The sequence below is a fragment of the Cotesia typhae genome, unplaced genomic scaffold (genome assembly GCF_013202065.1).
Source record: "Cotesia typhae breed Kobodo isofemale line unplaced genomic scaffold, CoteBio_Ctyphae contig_65, whole genome shotgun sequence".
Classification (NCBI taxonomy): domain Eukaryota; kingdom Metazoa; phylum Arthropoda; class Insecta; order Hymenoptera; family Braconidae; genus Cotesia; species Cotesia typhae.
In genome coordinates, this window is record NW_027423762.1 from 1,423,761 (window position 1) to 1,447,467 (window position 23,707).

The 23,707-nt window shown below is 29.8% G+C and overlaps 1 protein-coding gene across 3 annotated transcripts in view; it reads right to left on the minus strand.

Moving 5' to 3' along the window:
- Nucleotides 1–4,196: 4,196 nt before the first annotated feature.
- Nucleotides 4,197–23,707, minus strand: part of LOC141532529 (ubiquitin carboxyl-terminal hydrolase 3) — a 39,571-nt gene continuing 20,060 nt past the window's right edge. Inside the window, exons 9-10 of one of the 3 annotated variants that reach the window (XR_012480102.1) lie at nt 22,492–22,597; nt 18,524–20,196 (exon numbers count right to left, since the gene is read on the minus strand). The gene's annotated coding sequence lies outside the window, so the exon portion shown is untranslated. Of the gene's footprint in view, nt 4,289–18,221; nt 22,598–23,707 lie in introns of those variants that run through there. The other 2 variants (XR_012480103.1, XR_012480100.1) reach the window with 2 other exon arrangements.

A 23,707-nucleotide genomic window follows, 5' to 3' on the forward strand; every position in this document is an offset into this window, starting at 1 on the left:
AAAAAAATGGTTTTTCTTCGATTTTTTGCAAAATTTCGACTGATTTGTTCGAAATAGATGGAAAGTAAATATATTTGATGGTTTAAAGCCACAAAAGGAAAAATCGGCTTAGGGGGCCTTCGTGTCCCAGGCCCCCTATTAATTTTAGTTGTAAACGTGATACTTAGCTCAATTTAGACAGATAGTTATTTTTCAGATAAAAATTGTAGACAATTATATAATCATTACATAATCAATTTCGGGAACTTGGAAAATAGTAAAAATAATTAAAAATATGCTGTATGGCATATTAAAAAAAAAATTATCATCTGATTATCAATGTCGACGTTCCGGAAATTGTTTATTTATTTATGAAACATGGATTAGAATCTACAGAGTAATGGTGAACAAAGTTTTCTGAGTTACTTTTATATTAATTTAATAATTTTTGTTTTACATAACATTTATTGTAAGTTCAATACTAATAAATATATAAACATACATACAAACATATCTAACAATTAATTATAGTACAATACGTATTTTTAAAAGTTAACAAACATGATATTTTAAAACAATGAAATTTTCATTATTAACTGAGGTATAAATGTAGAGAGGAAATGGGTCAAGTAAGTCTTTAACATTGACAAATATAATTTTCTCATCGGTTTTTACTTCGTATGCCCATACATGTTCATTAAACCCTAATAGGTCAATACTTTTGCATGCAAAAACTAATTCATTACGATCATGAAGACTGATGATCAATTCAATTAAAGCAAATGTTGGGCAGAGATCTTTCGTTCCAGTAAGTAGAACCATATTTTGGGTATATTTAATACTTTTATATTCTACCCATCGAAAAAAACTTTTTTTGGAATTATTTAATGCTTCATTTGAACAATTATACTTCGACCATGTTTTAGAATCAATTTTCATTTTAATACCAGTAATTTTTTCATCTGTAATAGATCTATTTGTCAAAAAACGATAATTTAAATTTAGTTGGTGCTTTATCGCGATAGATTTACAAATATTTACGCGAGATTTATTAATTGATGCCGGTACTGTTAAATTTGTATGCTTAGATTCAGCTCTGATTGATGATAAATGTGAGCAAGGACCACTTTCTTCACACGTTTTCTTGTAGTGAAGAGAAATATGGCCCTTTGGTTTCATAGATTTACCGGTCAATTCCTTATACAGCTGCCAGTGTCTGATTACAGTGGTATCAAATGCATTTATTTGATTATTTGTAATTTTTTTAGCTAAAATAAAATCAAATATTTCTCGCAAAATAACATATAATTGCCAGTAAGGGTTATCTTTCGACACTAAATCTCCAATGATTATTCCCAATAATCTAACAAACGTGGTTAACTCTGAAGCTGTCATTTTTAATTTATTATTTTTGCTCAAATCGTCATCTCTAATAAATGGAGGTTTGTTTAGGGAATCAATAGGCCCATAATCAAAAACTGCTAATCTTTCATTCAATTCCGATACAGAAAACTCATAATATTCACTATTTTGTGAAGTAATTGCACTTAAAATTTCTATTAAATCATCATGAGCTATCCCTTCTCTAAAGTCATGCATTTCGTCGACAGAAAAATTTTCTACGGCATGGAATGAAGCTGAATTAAATACACATTTTTCTCGTATACCTGTTAGCGTAATATTGTTTGTTTTAAGGTCTGTCTCGTAGTTTTGTACAGTTCGAGTCAATTCAGGGGATAAAACAATGGTATGTTGACATGTATTTTTGTCCATTTTACAAAATCGACAATAATAAGTTGCATAAAACGATTCAGTAAAGCCTAAAAGACCATGTAAGCCAAGGTTATCTCCTTGGATGAGACCCAACACAAAATAAACATGTTTTTCACCTTGATTTGTTAAAATTTTAATTCCTTTTTCTTCCAAAAATTTTATTTCCTTAATGAGCGGGCGGTAAATGTGAAATGTTCGATTTTTTTTATTTTTATTTAAACGAATCCAACTGTCATACAATAAAACAAGGAAATAATTTTCTAATTTTGACCGGCATTCTGATGATAAATATGGAATTGATGCGTAAATGGGCATAATCTTTCCTGATCGAGAGCCTAGAGGATTATTAACTTCCACGTCATCACCAGATAAAAAATATGGTATCACAATATCATCATCTTTGTATTCAGATCGTTTTTTAGCCCATGATTTACACTGAATATAGTTTTCAATTACTGCTTCATTATTTTTAAGTTGTTCCATATAATTTACCGTGTCAGTTAAAGCATTAGGTTGCTGAAAAAAATTTTTGAACGTTGCACGTAATGGTATAAATTGTCCACATATGTCAATCATTTTACCCTTAGAGCCTTTTTTGATTTTGAAATAACATAAGCACGATCAATAATGTACGATTTCGGTTTTACATAAAAACCTGATTTTTCAAAATACTTTAACCGTCGATGCTCTGTATCTAAATCCGCAAAAGTATGTTTTATATCATCAAACATTTTTTTAATTACATTAATATCTTTATCGGAACAGTTTGAATTAATAAGAGTATTTTCTACTTTTGATTCTAATATACCTATAAAAGAATCACCCAAGAAAACCTTAATATCATCGATAATAGATTGAACAATATTTTTAGACAAGCGAAGATTAGCGTACAAGTTTGCTATAAGTTCTACTGCTGCTTTATTAAGGGCAGTTTTAAAATCATTCGCTGAAAAACCCGGATTATTTGTATTTTGCTGAAAGTTACTCTGAGTATTACTATCATAATTTAGATTTTCCCTATTAGAAAATTCTCGAGTTTCATTCATCAAATTAATATTTATATCATTTACAACTAATGAGTTCAACTGGCAATCATGTATTCTCTGTAAATGTTTTTGAAAGAATCTTTTGTGCTAAAAGTTGAGTAACAATTCAATTCTCCACAATTGTATACATTTTTACATCTGGATGTTGTTCAACGATATGAAAAATGAGTGTATTAATACAATCAATTTGAATTGAACAAATACTGCAAGTAGGCATTTTAAATTAAGTAATTATGTTGCTAACTAACTAATTATAAACATTTACGGAACTGTAAAATTAAACCATCAATGAAATGCAACTGATTTTAACTTAATAATTAAACTTAATTTTAGGGAGTAAAATGTTTGTACTCTCCAATCAATGTTTCGACGCTTATATAATGGCTGTTGTATGTGTCATCATATGGCAAACCCCAAAGAACTATTTGGAAAAACTGCCATATTGGTGCCGATTCAGGGGGTAAATTGCGTTGAGAGCGAAAATACACTTAAAAAGCAAAAAAAGCTTCTAATAGAGAATTAACTTCATAACGATAGTCTGCATGCAAATAGAGGAAGATTTGAGAAATGTTTTCAATTGGACCCACAACAACAATGAATGGTTGTAAAGTACACTTGTATTGAGCAAGCTTGTCGACTCTTCTTTTGACTATTGCTTCAATGTTGCCAACAACCTATGAAAAATTTTAATTTTATTATAAAGAAATATAAATAAAATAAAACCTCAAATCACGTAAATGTCAAGTCGAATGTTCAACAGAATAAATTTTTCTGACCATTCATTTTTCCTACAACAAAATCATATAAAATAAATATTATCTGAAAATTAATTGGTTATTTTTACTCTCAAATTAATATAAAGAAACATCAAATTTATTGTAGAGAACAGATTGGAAGTAAAAAAATTAATTTGGAAAACTTAAATTAATGTTTTTGAATCGAATAGATATAAGTTTTCCAATAGAATAAAATTGAACCAGTAAATATTTCGCAATCAGAGGAATTTTCATTCAATTCATGTTAAACTTTTCAATTTTACTAAATTAACTTCTGCATGAACATTCAAGTGGAAATTCACTAAAATATTTGTTAAATAAATATTATTAATATTAAACTTACTGATACTTGTAATACGAATCCTCTTTGCATTTCTTCGTGAGTTGGACGAAAATGTTTAATAATTTTTTTTATTTTGGATTGCATTACAAACACCGAATAATAAGGCCAAATGAGTTAAAATAAACGCGGTTTTTTTCGTCTAAATAAATAAAGAAAATTATATAAAGTAATATACTTTACGACCTTTTAATTTTACAGCTTGTTTGAATTAGATAGATTTTATGTACACTTACTTTCACTTATGTCAGTAACAGAATCATCAAAAATATCCCTATCGATCAATTTTTATATAAAAATTGTTTCACTTTTCTCCAATTTTCCGTTGCAATCTGGTCTCGATCAGGATATAAAGTATCAAAATCTTGTTTAAGCTAAAAATTATATTTTTAATATAAATTATTCCCTTCCATCAGAGCAAGAGTCGGAGAAAAAAAAATAAACCGAAAGAAACATTAATTGTTTTAACAGCAACATTATTATATTCAAAAAATTTTTTGAATTAAAATATGTTTAAGGCATTTTGTTCGTTATATAATAAACAAATTAGGTTGATTGGAGCTAAAAATATAGAACTAAGGATATAATTTCCACGAATATGTTTCTGTCAAATAAAACAAAAAGAAATTTCGAAATAACAATTTGTATTTAATATGAGTTGATTTTAAATTATTCAAGAACTTTTTCACTTGATTTAATAAAGTTAAGTTCTTTGAGATTATATACCAAATTTTTTCTTGTAAATCGATTGACTTATTTTATTTCTATTGAAAGATGTCTAATGAGAAATTTTTATTATTCTGTTTAGTAGTTAGTTTTTTAATCATATTTACATTGAAAAAATTATTGTTTTATCAAATAAAATGAATACGACTATAAAAATTTCTATCGCTAATTAATGTATTTAATAATACGTAATAAACTAATGAATAATATTTCTCAAAAAATCGCATTGAAATCATAAGCCACATATAAATCTGTTAATTTGCTCGAAAAGTATCTTCGTTGAATAGTTTTTGAAAGTGTTTTTAAATAAATTAAAATTTTTGTAAGTCTTGTAAATTTCAAATTTTTCAACGATCTATTAAAAAGCTCAATTATATAAAAATAGATGTAATATGGAAAATTCTGATCTAATAAACCGCAAAAAGTTTCAAAAATAGCGAGCAATTTCATTTAATTTCTTAATTTTACGTTAATAAATTATCTTAAGTTAAATTATAAATAACAGCGCATTTGGCATACCAATAAATAGCCTCTATCATCTTTGAAAGTGAAAAATTCAGACAAATAATTATAAATTTCAAAATCATAGTTTTGTAAAAGATTTCTTCTTTCATCGAAAGTAGCTTTCCAAAGCACTAAAAATTCATTTAAAGGTACATCGAGGTCTTTCAAAGATTCTAAAGTTATAGTCGAGCCATCATTTTCACTTTCTACACTTTCGTTATCTATAGTAAAAAATATTTTTTATTAACTTTTGAAAGAACAATCAAAATATTCATTATTAAAATATAGATCGGAAATTTTGTACACAGAAAGAAAGATTAATTTCAACCGAGAGAAAATTTAAAAATTCGCTGAAAGATCTAAGGTTACTTTAAGCCAAAACAATAGGGGAGGGTGGGGCAGGACGGCCCACCTAAGCCGGTTTTTATTTGTTGTGGCTTTCAAGTTTTTCTTTTCTTTTTACAATAATAATCTAACGCGGTTAAGTAAGAAACCCACATTTTGAAAAATCTCACGTGAGATTGGGGGATGGGGGGAGGGGGTTGAATAAAATCTCACGATATCTTACCAAGGGGGAAGGGAGGGTCTGAAATTTCAAAAAAACACCTCACGTAATTAATGAACGCCCCCTTACCAAATGTACAGTACCGATAATTACATTTATGAATATTGTGAGGATTGATTTATAATAATTCTAAATGATAAATCTCACTCCCACAGGGGGTTGCAGGGGTAAATGTCAACAATAAAAATTGTAAATTTTCGACATTAGTTCTTACACACTTGCAATTTGGTAGAAATCTTCATGTATAATCTTCGTGTCAAATTCAGCTAAGAATTGATTTTATTAATTAAATTCCAACCTCAAGAATTATTCGTTATTAACACCCCTACAATTTTTATTGAGGGGTGTCCTATTTTTAAAGAATAGGAGTTACGGATAATCATTACGTGAAGCGTTCCAACATTCACGTAACAGGATATTTTTGTGTGAAAGGTTTGGGAAAGGATTAGGGAGAGGAACTTCTATTCTAACACGTCATTCTATAATAAGAATTATTCGTTATTAACACCCCTACAATTTTTATTATTTCCAAACAATAGTTTTATACGAGTATATTTCATATGCAGGATGTGTCAGAGAGATGAGTAGAATAGAAAAATTGTTGTTGTTTATAAATTAGAACTTTTTGAAACATGAAATCTAGAACATGTCATTCAATTTTTTAGGATTATCCTGAAGGTCTTAATAATTGTTATTTTTCTTTTAAATAAAGAATTTGTTATTGTTATTCACAATTTTTTCGAATGGTCTATTTCGCCCTAAATCTATAAAATCAGCTGAAAAATATGATTTTTATTTCATTAATCATGATTAGATTATAAAGTTATAAGAAAACTTCTTCTTAAAACTTTTCAGTGGCTCATTTTGCCTTTGTTTTCACACGTAGGGCTAACAATTCATCAATAACCCGAATTTGTCGTGATTAAAAAAAAAAAATTTTTGGTCAATTTTTGAGGTGGGCCGTCTTGCCCCACCTGGGCCGTCCTCCCCCACCCTCCCCTAGTTCATAACACAAAAAAACTTTTCTTGAATATCAAAAAAATTATACTTTCACCGAAATTTGTTTGATTGATTAGAACAATTCCTTAATTAAGAAAGTTTATATACATCAAATAATTTTTTTTCTGTGTAAAATTTTCTTGATAATATACACTAGTCACAAAAATTAAGGGATATAAAAAAAATTCCAAATTTTTTGGTGATTTTCAGCGAGCTGTAACTCCGAGGAAAATGATCGCACAGAAAAAAAAAAAAAAGCAAATTGTAGCTCCAAGTGTCTAGTTTTTAGATATGATCATGAAAATTTTTTGTCATCGTCAGATCTGGAGAAATCCTAAGAAAACTAATGAAAAAAATTTTTCGAAATTTTTTTCGTCTTAAAAAAGGTCTACGGGCTTCAAAAAAATTTTTCGATTGTTTCGTTTAAAAGCTCTTTTAGTAAATTTAATACCCTTTAATTTGACGTAATCAAAAGCCTGTACGATAATTTGCCGCGGAGTTATCGTCAATCAAAGCAAAAAAGTTTTTTTTGACTTTGGAAATCAATAACTCTGGAAATAATGACCGTATAGGAAATCGAAGGAGGGTTTTGAAAACTACACAATATTCTCTATAAGAAAACGTAAACCGCTTTTGAAGAAAAAATTTTTTTTGAATTGAAAACTCGGACTGAAAAAAAGACAAAAATTCGCATAATTAAGGATATTTGGATAACTTGGTATAACTTTGGATAAAATGGATGAACGAAGGATATCGTTGGTAATTTTTTAACTTCAAAGTGTCCCCTAAAATCCCTAAGAAATTCAAAGCGCTGCGATTTTTTGTTCATAGTGCCCAGAAGCTTCAAATTCTGTGTTTTCGCAAAAATCACCATTATGAGCAATTTTGTGATTTTTATTCATTTTTCCATTGAAAAAAATTTTTTTTTTCAAAATTCTTTATTTTTTCGATCAAAGAGATTGATTTTTCAAGAAATTTGAAAAAAAAAAAATTTCAATTTTTTTCGAAAATTTTTTTCGAAATTTTCTCAATTTTTTTCGACTGTTGTTTTACAGCCGGCATTAGCGTTACCCAAAGCATACCACGTGGAGGTTGCTCGGTCGGATTTACGCTTCTCACACACACACGTGTGTGTGTGTGTGTGTGTGTGTGTGTGTGTGTGTCTTTGTCTGCGTGTTTGTCGGTTTGCAGCTGCCGAATGACCTCTGTACGCACGGCAGTAACTGCTCAGTACCGTGTATTGCCACCTCTGTTCCGAATCACAGCTCGTAAACGCTCTTGCATGTTGATGCATCGTCGAATATCACGTTGCGAAATTCCTTGCCAACAACGTAACAACGCTTGAGTCAACTGATGAAGATTGTGCAGTTGCGGATAGTCTCGCCGCAATCGACGCCCAAGCATGTCCCAAAAATGCTCAATTGGGTTCAAATCAGGACTCATCGCTGGATGATTAAGCGTTGTTACGTTGTTGGCGCGGAGAAAAGTTCGCGTACGAACTGCAGTGTGAGGACGAGCATTATCCTGCATCAAAATGAACCGTCTTGCCCCCATGCGTGTGCGCATAGGCAGGACGTGTGGCTCCAGAATTTCGTCGACGTACCTATCGGCAGTCAACGTCCCACGAACGATGACCAACGGGGTTCTGGTATTGAAGGACACGCCTGCCCACACCATGACTGATCCACCATTGAAAGCTGTAACTGATCTCGTAAAACCATCCCGATCTCGTTCTCCACGACGGCGCCAAACGAGAGATCGTCTATCGCTGCCATGAAGACAAAATCGAGATTCGTCAGTCCATAATACACTGGTCCACTGTCTACGACCCCAATGGTGATGATCATGAGCATAGGCCAATCGGGCTCGGCGATGTCGTGGAGTGAGCATAGGCACGCGATTTGCGCGTAGTCCTTGCTCTCGAAAGCGATTTCGAACCGTCGATGCCGATATGTGTTGTTGGGGAGGACGTTGTCGACGATTGCGAAATTGATGAGCGATCGTGTGGGCATGCGCAGTAGGGTTTCGACGAGCTTCTCGAATGATAGCTCGATCATCACGCTCGGTAGTGATTCGTAGTCTACCTTGACCCGGACGACGATCGTAACTTTGAGTCGCGTTAAATCGGGCATAGGCCCGACTGATAACGGACTGGCTCACTCCCATAGAAGCTGCTACTTCCACCTGACTGTAGCCCTCTTGAAGGAGGGTAACAATGCGAGCCACATCTGTGGCAGCTAAATGTCGACGAGGCATATCAAAAGGTGCTTATCAAAGAAAAGCTTACATAAAATTCACGTAAGGAATTTAGGCTCAAAAGAAAACGTAAAATTCAAGTTTTGTGTGAGGAAAAGCCGAACTCCGCGGGGGTATATCAATTTGTTTTTATTGAATTTTTAAAATGAGATTTAAAACTAAGGCAGTTGTAGCGGACAGAAAAAATTGAGTTAATTTTTTTGACAATAGTGAAGCATTCTGAAGACGATAAAAAAAAAAATTAAAAAAAAAATTTTTGATAAAAAAATTTCGAAAAAATTGAAAATTTTTTTTTTTTTTTCAAATTTCTTGAAAAATCAATCTCTTTGATCGAAAAATAAAGAATTTTGAAAAAACAAATTTTTTCAATGGAAAAATGAATAAAAATCACAAAATTGCTCATAATGGTGATTTTTGCGAAAACACAGAATTTGAAGCTTCTGGGCACTATGAACAAAAAATCGCAGCGCTTTGAATTTCTTAGGGATTTTAGGGGACACTTTGAAGTTAAAAATTACCAACGATATCCTTCGTTCATCCATTTTATCCAAAGTTATACCAAGTTATCCAAATATCCTTAATTATGCGAATTTTTGTCTTTTTTCAGTCCGAGTTTTCAATTCAAAAAAATTTTTTTCTTCAAAAGCGGTTTACGTTTTCTTATAGAGAATATTGTGTAGTTTTCAAAACCCTCCTTCGATTTCCTATACGGTCATTATTTCCAGAGTTATTGATTTCCAAAGTCAAAAAAACTTTTTGCTTTGATTGACGATAACTCCGCGGCAAATTATCGTACAGGCTTTTGATTACGTCAAATTAAAGGGTATTAAATTTACTAAAAGAGCTTTTAAACGAAACAATCGAAAAATTTTTTTGAAGCCCGTAGACCTTTTTAAGACGAAAAAAATTTCGAAAAATTTTTTTCATTAGTTTTCTTAGGATTTCTCCAGATCTGACGATGACAAAAAATTTTCATGATCATATCTAAAAACTAGACACTTGGAGCTACAATTTGCTTTTTTTTTTTTTTCTGTGCGATCATTTTCCTCGGAGTTACAGCTCGCTGAAAATCACCAAAAAATTTGGAATTTTTTTTATATCCCTTAATTTTTGTGACTAGTGTAGTTTATCTAATGCTCAACTTTGTAATCTAAGAATGACTGTGATTTATTTATAATATATGACTATAACCACGAATTGTGTCTCCTCCATCTTTTAACACCTAGTCCCGGTAAATAAATATTTAATGTTAAGACAATTATCTTACAATAATCATGCTAATAATAACAATAAAAATGAAGATAATACTGATAGTTATTATAATGATAACAATAGATTGATGTTAAAAATAATTGCATTCATAATATTGAACAATACGATTATTTTATTAAATTATTAAGGATTGTGGTATTAAATCCAAATTCACAATTTCCTAAATTACAAAAAATATAAAAAATTTTTCCTACGATTTTATAAAATATAAATATTATGATTGATAATTCAAGTCTATCAATCTCATTCAAAAGATATACGCGACTAATTTTCATGAAATTTTATCGATGCTACTAGTTTCTTTACGGAAAATAAAAGTTTAATTTATTTTTATAATAATTTTATGAACATTTCATATCCGTGGGAAAAGTACAAACTTTAAATTAAGAATGTAAAAAAATTTCTTATGAATACAAAAAAATTTACAGAGTAAACTACTAACTAAACTATCCAACAACCTTCTATGTATATGTTGTTAAACATATTGTTCTAATTTAATTTAATTTAATAACCAGACCAAATAGATAATACGCTAAACATTGTTTGAGTTTTACTTTCTTCGGATATACCAGCTGTTCAGGATCTCGAGAATTCTCATTAAACAGTGTGTACATTCTATGATCTTTTGGTCATTTCCTGTAGGTGGCATTGTTATTCGATTGAGCGGGTTTCAAATAATCATAATTTTTAGATAATTCGTATTGTAATTATGCGTTTGATGCATTGTCTTATTTACTAGCAACAATATCATAATAATAATATATGATAATTTAGGAGCTGATTTTTAAAATGGTATTAAAGTAAAATTTCAATTATTTGAAAGAGCTTTCGTTGTAAGAGAACAATTTCCATTATGCTTGAGTTATGCAGTAACTATTGATAAGAGTCAAGGTTTAAGTTTAAAAAATGCCATCATTGAAGCAGGGAACACCATTTTTAATGTTGGTCAAATTTATGTAGCCCTATCTCGTGTAACAGAGTTACGTGGACTACATTTAATGAATTTTGATCCTCATTCCGTTAAAGCAAGCTCTTCAGCAATTAAAGAATATAATCGTTTAAGAAAAATTTATAGGTCTGATTTACCTACCATACCAATTCCTGATACACGTTGGCAAAAAGTATGGGACATGATTTGGGCAGTTGAAGAACATTCTATTCAAATTGAACTCAAAAATGCAAAAAAAGCTTCTCTTAGTTTATTAGATTGTCGAGGTATCGAAAACTGTAATAACGTTTCCGATGGTCTTAATTCAATTATTCAATGTATGTTTAATAATACAATAATTAGGACATTATTAATCAATCATGGCCTAAAGTATCAATCTGTCAACAATAAACTTAGTAATTTATTTAGCAAATATAATAATCGCGAATTACTTCTAAAGTCCAGTGACATTAAAGAGTCATTAATAGAGCAGCCTTATTCTATGACAAATAATGATCCTGTATCAGTATTTCTTAAAATTTGTAATGATAATTGTGATATTAGAAATTTAGTACAATTTAAATTAGAAATTAATGATCGATGCAAAACATGCAATTATTCTAATTCTTACAGTATACTAGAAAATGTATTACATGTTTCAATATATGATGAGAAAAAAACATTTGAACTACAAAAATTAATTGATTCATCATTTGGATATTGGTTTACTAATTTCAAATTTTGTGAAAATTGTATAGAAGTCAAAGAAACGCTAACAAAAATTTCATTAAATTCCTTGCAACAGATATTAGTTGTGAAGTTACATGTGTCCATCAAAGGAAAAAATAAATTAATAAATAGGAAAAAAGGGTTTATAAAATTGGTACCCAAAGCAAAAATATCAATATGTAATACAAACTATGCTATTGTAAGTGCTATATTTAACTCTTCAAAAGATGGTAATTCTGAAAATCATCATGTTGCGATGATTAAACATAATTTATCATGGATCCAAATAGATTATGAGACTGTACAATCAGTAAGATGGCCTGCGAATTCTAAAAGTGCTTACGTATTTTTCTTACAAAAGAAGTAAATTGAAAACTTGAGGTACACCGAAAGAAAGAAAGTCTTAAGTCAGGCGTAAATTTTCTTAAATCAAAAAAATCTTAAGGAAGATTGAAAATTTCTTGAATGAAGTTAATTTTTTTTAAGCCAAGAAAATTCCTTCTTGCTCCAAAATAACTTCGGTCTTCCTTACAATTTTCTTAGTTCAAGAAATTTTCTTTTTCTATGTATATATGACATCTTAATACTTAAAATATATTAACTTATCTTAAACTTAACAAGAAATTAAATAAAATAACTACTACTAACTTCTTTTAAAGTTAAAAAAAATACTTAAGTAAATGAGCACAAACAACAAAACAAAAATTTTTAAAATTATAATACTAAATAAAAAAAAAAAATAATCCACAGATTTGGTAGAATCTGGCACCAAGTTCCGTTCAAAAATTTCGTTGTAAACGGAGCGTCAGACTACCGACTGTATTTACTGTAAGCATGACGTTTTTCTGAGGTTGCAAATTTTATTTTAAATTCTACGTTCTTTCTTTTTCTTAAATTTCTATTATAACAGTAGTTCATACCTTTTTTTCCTAATATTAATTAATTGAAAAAATATGAAAAAATTGTTTAGTTCTATGAATCAGAATTATTTCGGTTCAGACAGCGTTGAATATAACTGCTTAAATTTTGTCCCTATTATAATTTTTTATTCAGATATCTCTGCATAGGAACACTTTTTAACAATAATACTAATTATAATACTAAAAGTAATAATATCGGTAATAATAAATTGATGTTAAAAATGACAGCAATAATAATATTTATCATTATCATTATTATTACTAAAATAATTGTTTGTTATTTTCATTGAATTAATGTGTATTGCAGTATTAAATCTAAATTAAAATTTTTTCTTATTAAGAAAATGTCAAAATTCTCTTTGTATATATAAGAAATGTATAATTTCCATCGATAATTTAAGTTATCGATTTAAACCGGAGGCGTTTTCGCGGATTAGTCAATTTAAATTTTTTTAATACCACTAGCTAATATGAGAAAAGAAAACTTTAATTTTTTTATCATAATTTGAGCTGTAAAATCAAAGAACGAACGACTTTTCATATGATTATAGCTTTGCCTGAAAAATTCATTTATTTATGAATTTTTAATATTGCGCGGGAAAAGTTTACGTTTGAAATTAAAAATGTAAAAGTATCTTATGAAACAAAAAATTTTATAGAACAAATTATCATACAACCTTCCATGTTTATGTTTGAAACATATTTTTTAATTAAATTTTATTTGTTAACCAGTTTAAACACACAAACATTGTATGAGTTATACTTTCTTCGGATAAACCAGATGTTCAGTGTCTGGGGAATTCTCATTAAAAAGTGTGAACATTCTGTAATCTTATGGTTATTGCCTGTAGGTGGCACTGTCATCCAATTGAGCGGGTTTCAAATAATCTTAATCTCTTGATAATACGAAACATGACTATGCGTTTGATATATTGCGTCATTTACTAACAACAATATCATAATAACAATAAATAATATTGGTAACCATAATAAAAATAACAATAATAGTAATTATAATACTGAAAGTATTAATATTGGTAATAATAAATTGATGTTAAAAATGAAAGCAATAATAATGTTTATCATTATCATTATTATTACTAAAATGATTGTTGTTATTAATAAATCCGAATAAAAACAGTTTCACTGTAAAAAATTGCGCCAAGTCCACGTTCATAAAACTCATCTCAATAACATTAGCACTTTACAAAAAAAAATACGACTCAATATAATAATTGTCATTCTCTACAAAAAAAAGTGAAATACAAAAAAATACCAAGAAACTGTCATAATGTTAAAAAAATTGAAAGAAAATTTGTTGAAAATTTAAAAATTAAAAACAAAAATTTTTTTATCGTACTTGGCGCGCGTCATTGAGTACCCCAAATTTTTTCGGAAGAATTTCAACCCGAGAAAAAACGATTTTGCTCGAATTTATGAAAATTATGTATAGTTATACATATTCGGGCTGATCAGCTCTAATTACATAATATATGATTTCATACATTCTTATACTTATAAATTTACATTAGTCAAGCATACTCAACTCATTAAAAACACTGCTTACTCGATTAATTATCAGTTTCAGTGAAAAAATCCGTTTTTAAATTTTTTTTTAAATTTTTAGTGGACATAACTATCAATATGGTGGTGTGGTGAAATCATCTGAAATTATATAAAATTTTTGGTTTCAATTTTTTTCAGCTCTGTTATTAAGCTTCAATGAAGAAACTTGATATTGCTTAGTTTAATTGTAATTAACACATTTTGATTGGCAATCACACCGCATTTTCTCAATTTAGTCCGCCATATGTTTTCTTTTCTAGAGCACTCAATTGTATCTACTTTGAAGTAGTTTTTATAACCAAACACGAGAGGGCGTTTTAGTAAAATCATAAATGATGTCTGGAAGATTAAAAAATTTCAAATAACATATGTATGACATGTCGATTTTACCTAAATTTTGTAAAACTTATTATTAAATAATAATAGTTGATTAATTAAATTCATGCATTTTATAGGTTGACTTAATTATAAATTTTTAATCATTCAAAGGATGTTTATTTATCCTGCAATTTTTCAAAACACTAAAAAAGTGTGATTTCTTAGAATTATCTAATTACTAGCCAGATTGATTTTTGCGATAATACAACTAATTTAAAATTGATTTTTTTCTTTTTGTTTTCGTTCGTAATTAATGAATTTTATGTTAAGTCGACTTTTCATTAATAAATTTGTTGTGTTTCTATTTCTATTTCTACTTCTATTAAGAACAGCTATTTCTTTGAGCTCAGAGAGCTCAAAAACGTAATAAGTGCAATTTTGAGCGCTGAGGTACGGAATTGGTGGGAAGTTGTAGGGACGGCCTTCAGGATCAACCGTTTTCCAGATTTTTTTTTTTAATTTTAAGTGTAGAATGTGTCTACTATTTAATTGGCAATAAAAAAAAATATGCGCCCTTTTACCTTTGCAAAGGTAAAAGGGCGCATAAATTGTTATAAGCCCTTTTACCTTTAGGCACGTGATATACTCATGAATTCATGAATACATGAATACATATTTCTATGTAATTTTATGTTGTCAAACAAAAATAAAGAGACATATTTTGTTATTTTAGTTAATAAATTACGTAAAATAAAAAAAAATCGTAATTAAATAATAAAAGGGGTGGGTTGTGATCTCTTCGAACGAAACAATCTACAAATTATATTTCATGTTTCGTTCTCGAGATCACTCTATAGGATGCTCAGAGCAAATTCTGAAATAACAATGCATATTAATATTTTTATTAATAACGAAAAAACATACAATTTATTAATTGAGCACAAATAACAATAGAAATTAATAATGATTAAGAAAACAAACTTTTAGCAAAAGTACTTGGATCCTGGACAATCGGTCGATTATAAAATTTTTCAAAAACCTTCGATTTTTGAGACCATCCAGCCAGGTTTTTGATTACAGAAAGATCAACTCCTTTAGCCAAAGCTGACGAAGTTGAAGCATGGCGAATACTGTGAGGGGTATATTCCATAGAAATACCGCAATCAAATAAAAATTCCTTCAACCGTCTACTCAGAGTATCTTTTGAAGCTGCTCTGAAGGGTCGAGTTGTTGTTAAAAATAAAGCTTCAGTTTTATTTTTTGGTAATTCTGATGTTACTTTTAAATAAACTTCTAAAGTAGAAGCAACACATAAATTTTTATTTTCAGTGAAACGAGGAAGAATTAGGAAAGGTTGATAATGTCCACGTCAAGACGTCTTAATGGTATGAGGAATTTCAATTTCAAAACCGTCGTTGATTGATTTTATATTAGAGCGTTTAAAAGAATGCAAGGTTTGTTTACGATGAGCCGTAACTAAAGCAATTATCATTATTAATTTTGAAGTTAGATCACGTAAACTCAGAACACTGAGAGGGCTCATTTGTTCTAGTTTATTGATAATCGGGTCAAGACTGTAAATTTTATTATATTTCAGCTTACTAGGTTTTTATTTATAAATTCCTTTTAAAAGACGCGATATTAGAGGGCTTTGACCAATATATTCCCCACAAATAAAAGAAATAGCCGAATGACAGGTATTAATAGAACTGTAAGAAGAACCTTGCTGAAACTTTTCAGTTAATTAACCAATCCGCCACTTGATTTTCAGTTGGCTTATAACAATCCAAATCTTGCAATGTACAATAGGAGTACCAATCCAAAATGGGCCTATTGTATTGTTGAAGAGTAGATTCAGCAATTGAAGTTAAAAGAAGATCAATTGTATCTTCTTTGACTCCTTTCATCTTGAAAGCGTTCCAGATAATCTTCCAGCTATCAGGGTTAATTTTTCTGCTAGCGGATGTTGGGTATTTCTATCAAAACCAAATAAAAGATTATTTGAAGGTTGGAAAATAATTGGAGGTGATTTTAACAATGACAACCATAAAGGGTACCATGGTTGTGCATGCCATTTAGGAACCACTACGATTCCGCAAGCTCGGTCGACCTGGATTTTTTGTAAAACTTTTAAAATTAAGGAAAACGGAGGGACAGCAAAGAAATAAAAATCTGTCCAATACATAGTAAATGCATCGATGCAAAAAGCGCCTGGATCTTGATGCCAGGAACAAAATAATCTACACTTTGTGTTAAAACTAGATGCAAATAAGTCTATTTCTGGAATACCAAAGCTTTTCATAATATTATTATAAGCCCATGAGACCAAATTCCACTCTGTGTCAATATTTTCCACTCTTGAAGCTAAATTAGCCTGTGTATTTTATTCAGAAGGAATATAAGTTTCAAAAATCCACAGATTTTTTTGTTCACACCAAGACCAAATTTCATAAGAGATTTTATTCAGATCTTGAAATTTTGTACCTCCCATTTTATTAAAATAAGCTATCGCAGTAGAATTATCAATTCTTAAAAGAATTTCGCAATTATTTAAATCATTAGCAAAAGATTTTAAACCATTAAATGCAGCCAATAATTCTAAACTATTGATGTGAAAATGTTTTTCTTGGCTTGATCAGGTACCATAGGCTATATTACCAATACAATAAGCACCCCCACCAGTTAAGGATCCATCTGAAAAAATGGTAACTTGATAAATCGATTTTTTAATAATATTTTTTGAATTTAAAATATTCCGTTTCCACCAAATAAATTCTTTCCCTAAAGAAGATGGAATAAGCATGGTGGATTCGTATTCATCGTGTGATTCTAAAAGAGCTAAATATTTTACTCGTTCGAAAGGTTTAGAGTGAAACCAACCATAATTAATACCAGGACAAGCAGCAGTAATTTTTCCTACAAATTGCGCAAAGTTTCTAATGAAGCAGCTCTTAGATTTTCGAAAAAAGAAATTATCTCATAAATATTATTTCTTTTATTTTGAGTTATTTCTGTAGTCATAGAATTTGAATCAAAAATAAAACCCACGAACTGACAAAACTGGGAGGGAATTAAATTACTCTTCGATCGGTTGATTATGAAGCCAAGAGAATCTAATAATTTGATAGAGACATTGATGTTTTGAAGGCAAAGATCTTCTGATGGAGCTTTCAGCCACCAATCATCTAAATAAACTACCGAAATCCAACCTTGATTTCGTAAAATACTAATAACTGGTTTTAAAATTTTTGTAAATACCCACGGAGCAGTATTTAAACAAAAAGGCATACAAATAAATTCATAGAGTTGACTATTCCAACGAAATCTGAGAAATTTCCAAAAATTTTTGTGAATTGGAATCATTAAATACGCGTCCTGTAAATCCAGGCTAGCCATAAAACATCCTTCAGTCATAAGTTTTAAAATTGTTCTGAAATCTTCCATTTTGAAATGAGTGACGTCAATAAAACAATTTAATTTTTTCAAATTCCAAATAAATCGCAATTTTCCATTACTTTTAGGAGTGAGGAAAATACTAGATAGAAATTGACCGTCAACATCATAACATTTCTGAATAGATCCTAAAGATAGAAACTCATTGATAGCTTTATTCATAGCTTGATTATCAGTAACTAAATTAATGAAGGATTCTTTATTTTATACTGGTGTGGTTAAAAACGGTATTTTATACCCAGATATAGGTTTCAAAATGAAAATATCAGAAGTTATTTGCGACCAAGCTTGCAAATAAAATTTAAGTCTACCGCCAAGAGGACTAACCTTTACTTTTTATTGGTTGTCTGGGCCTGCTGGCCCTTGTTCTTGTTCACGGAACGAGTTTGAGGAGGTGTTGATCGGTTGAATTGATTGTACTTGTGGTACGGTTTCCGGTTGAAGCCCAGCTGCGGCAGGCCACCTCGCGACGTAGCCGGGCTCTTCCAGTTTAAAAAATGCTTCGGTGGACCAGAAGGCTTTTGTTCAGGTTTGATTTTGAGAGATAGACCAGCTTTTTCAACTGTATAAGAATTTTTAATTCTTTTTGAAAGATCTGCTCCAAATAAAAAATCATCTGTAACAGAATCTTATAAAATAGATTTATGTTTCGGGTCGACGAACTGATAACTGTGAGATTTGTGAATTTTTCAGTTCACACATAAGATTACTTGAATCGCAAAGCAACTCTAGAATATCATCCTTTTCTAATGGTTCCGCATCATCAGAAAATATAGTATAGAAAGGCGCACAAAAAACAGAATGAAGCTAGACAAAAGACGAGCTATATCGTGGCTCAATTCACTTTTTTAATATTTAAACTTTGTGGTGACAATTAGCGTACGCAGGCAGTACTACAGAGTGATCTCGAGAACGAAACATGAAATATAATTCTCTTAAATACCTTAACTAAATGAAATAAATTTCCAACTGTGCAATTTTATTTAGAGGTATTATGTACATAATCTTCCAAATATTAGGTAAGATACCAGTGTCAGGAGATCTATTAAATAAAGCTGTAAGGAAGAGTGATATTTGCGAAAAATTATCTCTCAAACATTTCAGATCGCGTCCGTCAGGGCTTTTCTCTTTTGATTTAGATATTAACGAAATCAATATCGCACGTTGGATGTTTCCAGACTATATTTGCATAGTATTAATTCAGTTCACAAGCCTCGAAGGAATTTAAGGTTTTTAATCCAAGTTCGCTTCAAACAGTTGAACTATAAGGCAGATTTGAGAGAGCAGTTTTTAGATATTCTTCACGACCATGATTCAACTTAGTTTTTAATTCTTTTCTTTTTAGTCTAAAAAAAGCAAGTAAATTTGGATCACTATTTCTTCTAGCTTACACGTAAAATTCATCACGCTCTTTACACTTTACTTTCAGCTTTTTAATGAATCAATGGTTATTCAAACGAGTATCTCTTTTGGTAAGTATCGGTGCACATAAATTCAGAGAAGAAAAGATTTCGGCTTTAAAAGTATTCAGTAATTCGTCTGGATCCGAATTTTCAATTAAAATACTATCAATTTTTAATAAGTTCACAAGTAAATTTGACTAAGCTTAATGATTACAGTTTTTCAAGTTTTTGTAGGTAATTATCTTCGGTTGTGGTTTTAAACCATCCAATTTATATTGTGTTATGCCTTGAGAAAAAGGTTCAATTTTTCTTCTAAATAATTTACACCAATTTTAGTGTTTAAACTATAATCCCATTGGATCAATTGGAGAAACATTCATGATGCTACTTCAATACTGCACTTATTCCAAGTGGGACGAAGTGCTTACCGTAATAGTCCCAGACTGTGGAGTAATGCATAACTGATGCCCAGAATTATTATTTGAAGACATCTGGACCATAGCTAGTTCTGCATGATGTGAATTCGGAACTTTTATAGAGTTCAACATTTTCAATAATAACTTTCGGGGACCAATCTTTATTCTCATTTCTTGCAGGTCCTCTTTAGTTAATTCTAAAAAAGCATTACCATTGATACGTTGAGCTGCATAAAAGAAGAAAAATTATCAGTCACTTGGATAAATATTCATAATTACATGCATAATAAAAAACAATTCATTTTGTATTTAAGTATAATTAAATAAGTTAAATTCACAAGTATCACTCAAAAACAGCTGATGAAAAAGAATAAAGAAATCAGAAGTCAGTCACAATATATAATTACGGAGACTTAAGTAAAGATTATCACAGTTTGCTTTATTCCTGCAAGTAAACGGTTTGTAATAAGCTAAGTCAGAAACATTAATGAATAATTGTATGTTAATTTCATCATAAAATTCTACATGGTATGCGTGTAACGTTGTATCAAATGAAACTGTAGTATTAATTGAGACCAACAAATAGACATCAATATCATTCAATAAAATTATTTTATCAATTTTTGTAAACAACGGTAAATTATCAGCATGAAGTCGGGAAGATTCAAGACATCGATATAAACCTACACAAAACTCAACACCATTTACTTTTATAGTATTAATACAAAATACTTTATCTGTGTTATTGTAGTTACGGTCAACCAAGAATCGCTGGCTTAAAGTCTCGTGAATTGCTGCTTTTTTTCCCGATGATTTGCGTAGTTAAAAAAGTTTAATATGTTTTCCACCCCACTTCGCGCTTTGGCCACATTGAAATATTCTGATCAAAGTTTTAGGGAGATTTTTAAAATTATGAATCACTTCAGCTCGAATTTCCGCTAAATGAAGTTTGGCTTCAAAACGCATACATGAATAATTGGCATTCGGACCGGACCACCGTATACATGCAAAATAGTGTGATAAGTGATGAAACTTATTAATTTCATCAATATTTGGCAATAACAATTTAAACCTCCAGCGAAACTCTTTAATTAATGCATTTAAATACGGAAGGACAGATTTGGTTATTTTAGGAGCAAAAATTAGATCCATTATTTGTAATAAAATAATTACAAGTTCTATATGCTCATCATCGTTATCAATATCATCAGCAAGTAAAAATGGCAGTGCCCGTAACAAACACCATATTTGAATGGCCTTCTGACTCAAAGTATGATCTTTTCTTCTTAATATATTATCCGTAAAATTTGCGGAGGGTTTATTTTTCATTTTGCAATAGCCCCACTGAAAAGATAAAATCTTGCCATTGAAGTATTTTAACATTAAATTTTTGCTCATCTATTTTATAATGTTTCAAAATAAGTTTAATTATCATAGGGCAGACACCACAGAGAAGATCATGCATAGGGTCGAAAATTTCGTTACGAAAAGTATGAAAATACTTTGACTCATTTAAGTAACAATCCCCTCGGATACCTGTTTTGGTTTTTGATTCATCAGAAAAATTTGATGCTTTTAGAGTACTTAAATGAGCTTTAAATAAATCTTCTGATCGCTCTTGGCCAAGTTCGAGAGACCCTGCACGCAAATCTGCTCGAGAGTACATGCACATGCGGCAAAATTAATTTGCAGAAAGTCCCAAAAGATTGAATACATCATGAACTGCAAGTCTATCTCCACAAAACTTGGCAATAGAAGCACGAAGTATAAAATTCCCACTTTCTAATTTTAATTAGACTCCTTCTTCACTTTTTAAACGAGCAAGATCTTCTAAAAAGGGACGCAATACGTGACTAAAGTCATATTTTTTCACATCAGTATCTCAGCATAGCAGAAGTACATGTATAGAATTAAGATTAAAATTGATGTGTGGTCGTAAATTTTGGATAGTATAGTAAAAAGCACCCAATTTGTAAACTCCTGTCTTAGACCCTAGTGGATTAACAATTTCAAGCTCATCGTAATACAATTGTAATCGTAAAGCAGAAGGGTATTCTGAGAAAAATTCATTATTTTGAGCGTGCTCACCGTCAAGAAAAAAGCCCAGTACATCATCCGAAGACTTTTGTTCCGTTAAAATGGCTTCTAATACATTTGGATTAGAAACGACTTACGTTAATGTGTCAATAATTGGTACATATTGACAAATTTCCATTACTAAATCAGGTACATATGCTCTTCATTATTGTCTTTAAAACGAAAATACGTTCTCATAATATGTTTACGTAAAGAAAAAAAGTTCAAAAACCGAGAGTCACACCCGTTCTGGCCACATTTAAATCCACTCACGATCCCCTGCGTTATTGTAAGACCATAAAAATTTATCAAATGATCTCTTATTTCATGTATTATCTCTTATTTCTAATATTTCAAGTACTATTAATCGTTTATATCACAATACACTCCAAATTTAGATTTTTACGTAATCGATATATTGATTGTATACAATCAAATCAACTTACTTCTTGAAAACGTTGATTGTTTCGTCGTCATCTTTTAATTCTTCAAACTTATTTATCAACTCGTCGACAGTTAAATTTTTAAAATTTTCCATATTTAATGGTAAATCTGAAATTAATATAAGATAATAATATTTAAGGAATCAATTGACAGTTAAAAAAAAAAATAACATATTTTTTCAATTTTATAACATTTGATCAAATCCTCAAAACATTCTAGTTTTTATGAAACCGATAGATTCTTTGAGGTTAGGTGGATATTGATTACCGATAAACAAAAAGTACGTGATTTTAAGAAAATTAATTTGACTCTGAACAGCAAACAGAAGAATAATTCATTAAATTTGTTAAACATAAATCAATTATTACGTGAAAGAACTCAGAATGACGGCCTCAACAATACAACAAAAGTTTATATTAATTTTCACTGATTTGACAGTAAAGATTGTCAAAACTCACTTCTTTTATCAGTTTATTCAACAAGTATTAGAATTGTTGGTCATTTTTTAATAAATTCAAGAATTTAATTAAAGACTAAATGAAAACATTTTTGATCAACTAATCGAAATTTAATTTGTATAATTAATGATTAATGATAGTAAAAATTTTAAATCAAACCATACTTGTGACTTTTTTAGGTTAAAATAACAATCCAATCGTAATCAATGTTTACGTTTGAAAGTTACAAACATAAAAATTGCCCTTGGTAGTAACAAATGATTGTCATCAACAGTATTTATAAATTAAAAAATCACAATAACTATTATATTAAAAAATGATACTGAAATACTTGAGCAAATTTATCAAAACGTGAGTACACCTCATTACAAATTTGGAAGTGGGGCTCTGATCCACTCGACAAAATTTTTAACTAATTTTTCTCTAGTGACGGTAAAAAATGTGAAAATTTAGTGTTTTCATCTGTAAAAAGAAATTAAGCAAGAATTTTTTTATCAAAATAATTATAAACTTAACAATAGTTGATGGCAAAAATCTGAATCAACAATATTACAAAAAGTTTTAGTTTAAATTATACCGGTACATATTGTGAGTTTATAAACTGTCTTGTGAGAATTATTTACCTGATTTGCTGCTAATCATTATTCAAGATAATTTTTATTCTGTGACTATTTTAATTTTTTCTGTACAGCTATTATACGATATCTTACTTATACCTGCAAATCAAAACTAAAATCACATATTCACTTACGTTTAAAGA